This window comes from Tachyglossus aculeatus, chromosome 7 (assembly GCF_015852505.1).
Source record: "Tachyglossus aculeatus isolate mTacAcu1 chromosome 7, mTacAcu1.pri, whole genome shotgun sequence".
NCBI classification, from domain to species: domain Eukaryota; kingdom Metazoa; phylum Chordata; class Mammalia; order Monotremata; family Tachyglossidae; genus Tachyglossus; species Tachyglossus aculeatus.
Window position 1 is genome coordinate 14,964,737 of NC_052072.1, and position 7,210 is coordinate 14,971,946.

Sequence of the window (7,210 nt, forward strand, 5' to 3'; positions counted from 1 at the left end):
TGGGCAGGGAATGTGTCTGCCAGCTCTTTTGTACTGTATTCTCCCACGTGCTTAGTACAGTGCTTTGCACACAGTAAGCACTCAGTGAATTCCAGTGATGATGATGGTAATATTAAATGCTTACTCTGTACCAAGCACTGTACTAAATGATGAGGTAGATACAAGATAATCAGTTACTCTTCCACATGGGGCTCAGTCCAAGGCAGTGCGAGAACAAATATTGAATCCCCATTTTACAGATGAGGAAATTGAGGGACAGGGAAGCTAAGTAACTTGCCTAGGTCACACAGCAGACAAGTGGTGGAAAAGGGATTGGAACCCATGTCCTTTGATTCCCAGTCCTCTGAGTCCGGTGTCCACTGCTTCTCAGAGAAGCAGTATGGCCTAATGGATTCATCATGGGCTTGGGAATCAGAAGGACCTGAGTTCTAATCTTGGCTCTGTCACATGTCTGCTGTGTGACTTGGACAAGTCACTTCACTTCTTTGTGCTTCAGTTACCTCATCTGTACAGTGGGGATTAAGACTGTGAGCCCTATGTGGGCAGGGACTGTGTCCAACTTGATTACCTTAAATAAGTACCCCTGCACTTAGTACAGTGCCTGAAACATAGTAAGTGCCTAACAAATGCCACAGTTACTGTTCTTATGAAATTCCAAGTTTCCTGGCTCCAGCCCAGACTCTTTCATCCTCTTCCCCAGCCCAGCCTGGCCACTGGCCTCCAAGGCCCCTGCAGGGAGTCCTTTCAAAGGAGTCCACTTCCTCCCTGCCGCCCCCCCCCACCCCCAACCCCCCAACCCATCATGGATCTGTAGCACTGAGAGGGCCAGGCCAGGCCTTCAAATAGAGAAGCAGAGTGGCCTGGTGGAAAGAGCACAGACTTGGGTGTCAGAGGACCTGGGTTCTAATCCTGACTCTGCTACTTGTCTGCTGTGTGATCTTGAGCAAATCATTTAACTTCTCCATGCCTCAGTTACCTCATCTGTAAAAATGGGGATTAAGACTGTGAGTCCCATGTAGGACATGGACTGTGTCTGAACTGATTACCTTGTATATACACCAGCATTTAATTTGGTGCCTGACACAGGATAAACCTTTAACCAGTACAATTAAAAAAAAAATCCCCATCATTGCTCCATTCATTCATTCAGTCAGTCAGTCAGTCAGTCAGTTAGTCAGTCGTATTTATTGAGTGCTTACTGTGTGCAGAGCACTATACTTAGCACTTGGAAAGTACAATTCGGCAACAGATAGAGACAATCCCTACCCAACAACGGGCTCTAGAAGCGGGGAGACAGACAACAAAACAAGTAGACAGGCATCAATAGCATCAGAATAAATAGAATTATAGATATATACACATCATTAATAAAATAACCAGAATGGAGTAGGTCGGCATTCCTTCAATCAATCGTATTTATTGAGCGCTTACTGTGTGCAGAGCCCTGTACTAAGCACTTGGAAAGTACAATTCAGCAACAGATAGAGACAGTCCCTACCCGACAACGAACTCACAGTCTGGATAGACTAGAGGCAGCTCTGCCCCCTCTGAAGCCTCCACAGACTGTGTCTGCTTGGCTTTGGACGATCTAACATTGCCGTCTTCCCCCCGCCCCAGCCCCGACCTTGCTCCCCTGCCCTGGCCCCCGCGGGCCCTCTCCCTCCTAGGCCTTATCGGCTCCTGGGATCTGACCCCCCAATCTGCTCCCCGCCTGGAGCACCGGTGACCTCAAGACCGTGGCCGCCGGGGGCTCCTCCATGCCTCCGACCCCAATCTCAAAAGCCCCCATGCCACGACGCTGATTAAAATAAACACGGCTCGTATTTTCCTTCTTAATCCGATTGAGCGCTTCACCCGACCCGGCCGGGCGGGATGGAGAGGAGTATTGTGTGACGGCCCCACATTCCTGCTGCATTGGCCTCCCTGAGCCACAGAGCTCGTAATGGCGACACTGGAGAGGGGCACTTGGGGGCCACAGACAGGATGCTGCCCCACCCAGGGCCAGTCAGTCAATCATATTTATTGAGCACTTACTATGTGCAGAGCACCGTATTAGGCCCTTGAGAGTGTACAATGCAGCAATAAACAAATTCCTTGCCCACAATGAGCTTACAGTCTAGAGGGCCAGCCAGGGAGATGGGGAGGCTGAGGGCCAGGGATGCAGGCTCAGTTACCCCCAGGGTCCGGTGTTCCTCCTCAGGCTCAGGGCCAGCAGCGGTTTGGAGGGACAAGGTGACAGGCTGATAGTTTCCGGCACACATGCAGAGGTAGTATTTAAGCACTTACTAGGTGCCAAGCACTGAACTAGGTGCCGGGATAGATAATCAAGTGGGACCCAGTCCCCATCCCACCCGGGGCTCACCATCTGAGTAGGAGGGAGAGCACTATTGAATCCCCATTTTACAGAGGGGGAAGTCGAAGTACTGAGAAGTTAAGTGACTCATTCAGGGTCACAAAGCAGGTAAATGGTGCAGCCAGGATTAGGACCCAGGTCAAAGAGCATGGCCTAGTGGAAAAAGCATTGGACTGGGAAGCACAAGGGACCTGGGTTCTAATCCTGACTCTGCCACTTGTCTGCTGGGTGACCTCGGGCAAAGCACTTTAACTTCTCTAAGCCTCAGTTACCTCATCTGTAAAATGGGGATTAAGACTGTGATCCCCATGTGGGACAGGGACTGTGTCCAACCTGATTAACTTGCATTTACAGTGCCTGAGGGCATCTGGGAAGTCCTGTTTCAGTATCTTTCTCACCTGCTCTAGGCAAGAAGTTAGAAAAGCTGCCCTAGACTCTTCCATGTGGGCAGTTTGGAAAACATGGGCTCTTTGGTCACAGCTGCCAACAGCACTGAATTCTCACCAGCAGATGTCCCCTCCAAACTAGTAAGGAACGGGGACAGGCCCAGCTGCGGTTACTCCCTTTACTAACAGGAGAGTTGGGGAAACCCACATAAGGGGGGATCCTGCTTCTCCTGGTAAAGAGGAAAGCTGCCTTAGGAGGAGACTCCCAGGTTCTCTGGGCCTAGATGGTCAAATCCGTCCTGATGCCTCCACTTAGCCCCAGGTGGAGCAGAAGGGGTCAGATAGAGAGGTTTTTGCCAGGAGGCAGGGAGGCTTTTTTTTTTAAATGACATTTATTAAGCACTTACTATGTGCAAAGCACTATTCTAAGCGCTGGGGAGGTTACTAGGTGATCCGGTTGTCCCACAGGGGACTCACAGTCTTAATCCCCATTTTATAGATGAAGTAAGTGAGGCACAGAGAAGTTAAGTGACTTGCCCAATGTCACAGCTGACAATTGGCAGAGCTGGGATTTGAACCCATGACCTCTGACTCCAAAGCCCGTGCTCTTTCCACTAAGTCACGGAGGCTTGGCAGGAGGCAGGAGACAGGGAGAGTCAGAACCCAGCAAGGAGGGCAGACTACTTGATCCCCTCTTTAGTTGTTCCCAGAGAGACCACCCTGGCCCAGTTCTGGGTTCAAACTGCTCTGGAATCACCACTGGTATTTATTGAGCACTTAATGTGTGCAGATCACTGTATTAAGTAGTGGAATGGAGAAGAGAGCACCTTGCTCCCTGCCCTAAGCCCTGCTGCCCCCAGGGCTTATTGGAGACCAAATAATAATGATGGCATTTATTAAGCGCTTACTATGTGCAAAGCACTGTTTTATGGGCTGGGGAGGTTACAAGGTGATCAGGTTGTCCCACGGGAGGCTCACAGTCTTAATTCCCATTTTACAGATGTGGGAACTGAGGCCCAGAGATTTTAAGTGACTTGCCCAAAGTCACACAGCTGACAATTGGCGGAGCCAGGATTTGAACCCATGACCTCTGACTCATTCATTCAATTGTATTTATTGAATGCTTACTGTGTGCAGAGCACTGTACTAAGCGCTTGGGAAGTACAAGTTGGCAACATATAGAGACAGTCCCTACCCAGCAACGGGCTCACAGTCTCCAAAGCCTGTCTCTTTCCAATGAACCACGTGCTTCTCGTGAGTTGAGGTGCCCGCTTCCACACCCAAGATGCCACTGAGAAGTCCTGCCTCCACAAGTCCAGCCCTTGGGGCCTTCTCCCCCATCCCAGCGGGACTCTGGGATCCTCTGACCCCCCAGCCAGGCTTGGGCCCCAGCCCACTCAGGGCTACTGTCCCTCTCAGCTGCCGCTAGCCGAAGCCAAGATTTACACGAACCTTCAGCTTTTGGTGCCAGCCGCAGGGGAGGGGGCCGTGGAAGCCAGTGGAAACGGCCTTTACAGGCCCCCTGGCTGCTGTGTAAATAGAGCCGGGGCTTTGAAACCCCACAGCCCTTTTATGTGCTAGTAAAGGACTCACTCCCCAGGAGCTCCCGGGATTTATGGGGAAGGGACTGTCCAGTGGGTCAGAGGCAGCGGCCACTAGAGTGGAAGTAGCGTGGCCTAGTGGAAAGAACACTCGTTCGGGAGTCAGGGCACCTGGGCTCTAATCCTGGCTCTGTCACTTGTCTGTTGTATGACCTTGGGTAAGTCACTTCCCTGTGCCTCATTTCCCTCATCTGTAATGTGGGGATTAAATCTGTGAGCCCCACCTGATTGTGTCCCACCTGATTAGCTTGTATCTATCCCAGGACTTAGAACAGTGTCTGGCACATAGTAAGTGCTTTAACAAATACCATAAAAAAAAAGAAAGAATGGCATACAGTGATGTCAGCCCTGGTGGAGGGATGGGCTGAGGGTAGCAGGCTTGGTGAGGTCCTCAGGCAACCAGCTGAGACTGAAACTTCTCCCTTGCCTGGAACATATGGTTATATTGCTCTCTCCCAAGCACTTAGTACAGTGCTCTGCACACAATAAGCGCTCAATAAATATGATTGACTTGCTGGAACTCCCTCCTATTTTAGACCACTGCTACTGCTCTCTCCATCTTCAAGGCCCTTCTCAAATCATACCTCCTCCCTGACCCATCAGGCTTTCCTGATTCATCTCCCATTCTTTCCTCCGTACTGGCCCTTCAACACTTCCACTTCACCTAAGCACTTCTCTTAACCCCTGTGGCACTTGGGTACATATTTTTATATACTACTACCTCCTAACTGTAATTAATCAATCGATCATATTTACTGAGTGCTTACTATGTGCAGAGCACTTTATTAAGTGCTTGGGAGAGGACACCAACAGATTTGGTAATAATAATAATAATGATGGTATTTGTTAAGTGCTTACTATGTGCAAAGCACTGTTCTAAGTGCTGGGGGATACAAGGTGATGAGGTTGTCCCACGTGGGGCTCACAGTCTTAATCCCCATTTTACAAATGAGGTAACTGAGGCCCAGAGAAGTTAAGTGGCTTGCCCAAGGTCGCACAGCTGGTAGACATGTTCTCTGCCCACAAGGAGTTTACAGTCTATAGGGGGAGACAGAGATATAATAATAATAGAGGTATTTGTGAAATAACCTCTCAGGGTCACACCTGGAGAGTTTCCAGTCCTCTACCAGTGTCGACTACAGGTGGGAGAGTCAAGCAGAGACATACTCATTCCATTTCTAGGTTGGGCAGTGGCTAGCGAGTGGAAGACAATCTGCTACAAGTCAACACTCACCTGTGCTGGGCAGCAGCGGCATGGTAGAGTGTCGAGGGCAGAGACTCATTTACTGTGTGGAAGGAGGCAATGGTAAACCACTTCTGTATTTTCACCAAAGGAACTCTATGGATACACTACCAGAAGGATTGCAGATGGAAATGGAGCGTTCTGGGAGGGATGTGTCTGTGGCGTCGCTATGGGTCGGACACGACTTGGCTTACTATGTGCCAAGACCTCTGCTAAATTCTGGGGTACTAAAAAAAAAATCAGGTTAGACTCAGTCCCTGTCCCACTGGGGCTCACAGTCTAAGTATGTATTACCACTATAATCAATCAATCAATCAATGGTATTTATTGAGTGCTGTTTGCAGATCATTGTAGTAAACTCTTGGGAGAATACAATATAACAGAGGTGATATCAATCAATCAATCAATCAATCGTATTTATTGAGCGCTTACTATGTGCAGAGCACTGTACTAAGCGCTTGGGAAGTACAAATTGGCATCACATAGAGACAGTCCCTACCCAACAGTGGGCTCACAGTCTAAAAGGGGGAGACAGAGAACAGAACCAAACATACCAACAAAATAAAATAAGTAGGATAGAAATGTACAAGTAAAATAAATAAATAGAGTAATAAATATGTACAACCATATATACATATATACAGGTGCTGTGGGGAAGGGAAGGAGGTAAGATGGGGGGATGGAGAGGGGGACGAGGGGGAGAGGAAAGAAGGGGCTCAGTCTGGGAAGGCCTCCTGGAGGAGGTGAGCTCTCAGCAGGGCCTTGAAGGGAGGAAGAGAGCTAGCTTGGCGGATGGGCAGAGGGAGGGCATTCCAGGCCCGGGGGATGACGTGGGCCGGGGGTCGATGGCGGGACAGGCGAGAGCGAGGTACAGTGAGGAGATTAGTGGTGGAGGAGCGGAGGGTGCGGGCTGGGCAGTAGAAGGAGAGAAGGGAGGTGAGGTAGGAGGGGGTGAGGTGATGGAGAGCCTTGAAGCCCAGGGTGAGGAGTTTCTGCCTGATGCGCAGATTGATCGGTAGCCAGTGGAGGTTTTTGAGGAGGGGAGTAATATGTCCAGAGCGTTTCTGGACAAAGATAATCCGGGCAGCAGCATGAAGTATGGATTGAAGTGGAGAGAGACACGAGGATGGGAGATCGGAGAGAAGGCTAGTGCAGTAGTCCAGACGGGATAGGATGAGAGCTTGAATTAGCAGGGTAGCGGTTTGGATGGAGAGGAAAGGGCGGATCTTGGCAATGTTGCGGAGCTGAGACCGGCAGGTTTTGGTGACGGCTTGGATGTGAGGGGTGAATGAGAGAGCGGAGTCGAGGATGACACCAAGGTTGCGGGCTTGTGAGACGGGAAGGATGGTAGTGCCATCAACAGAGACAAGTCAGAGACAAGTGATAGTCAAGTTCCCTGCCCACAGTGAGTTTACTGCCTAAGAGGGGGATACAGTGAGCGCTCAATAAATATGATTGAATAAATGAATTAATATAAATAAATAAATTATGGATATTATAGTAATAATGGCATTTGTTAAGCACTTACTATGTGTCGAACACTGTTCTAAGCTCTGGGGTAGATATGAGCTAATCAGTTTGGACATAGTCCCTGTCCCACCTGGGGTTCTCATAGTCTTAATCCCCA

General features: G+C 49.6%; 1 non-coding gene across 1 annotated transcript; it reads left to right on the forward strand.

Moving 5' to 3' along the window:
- The first annotated feature begins 5,426 nt into the window (after positions 1–5,426).
- LOC119931110 lies at positions 5,427–5,564 on the forward strand. The gene has a single exon (XR_005451972.1). It is a non-coding gene; the product is annotated as a small nucleolar RNA SNORA7 (small nucleolar RNA).
- The last annotated feature ends 1,646 nt before the right edge of the window (positions 5,565–7,210 follow it).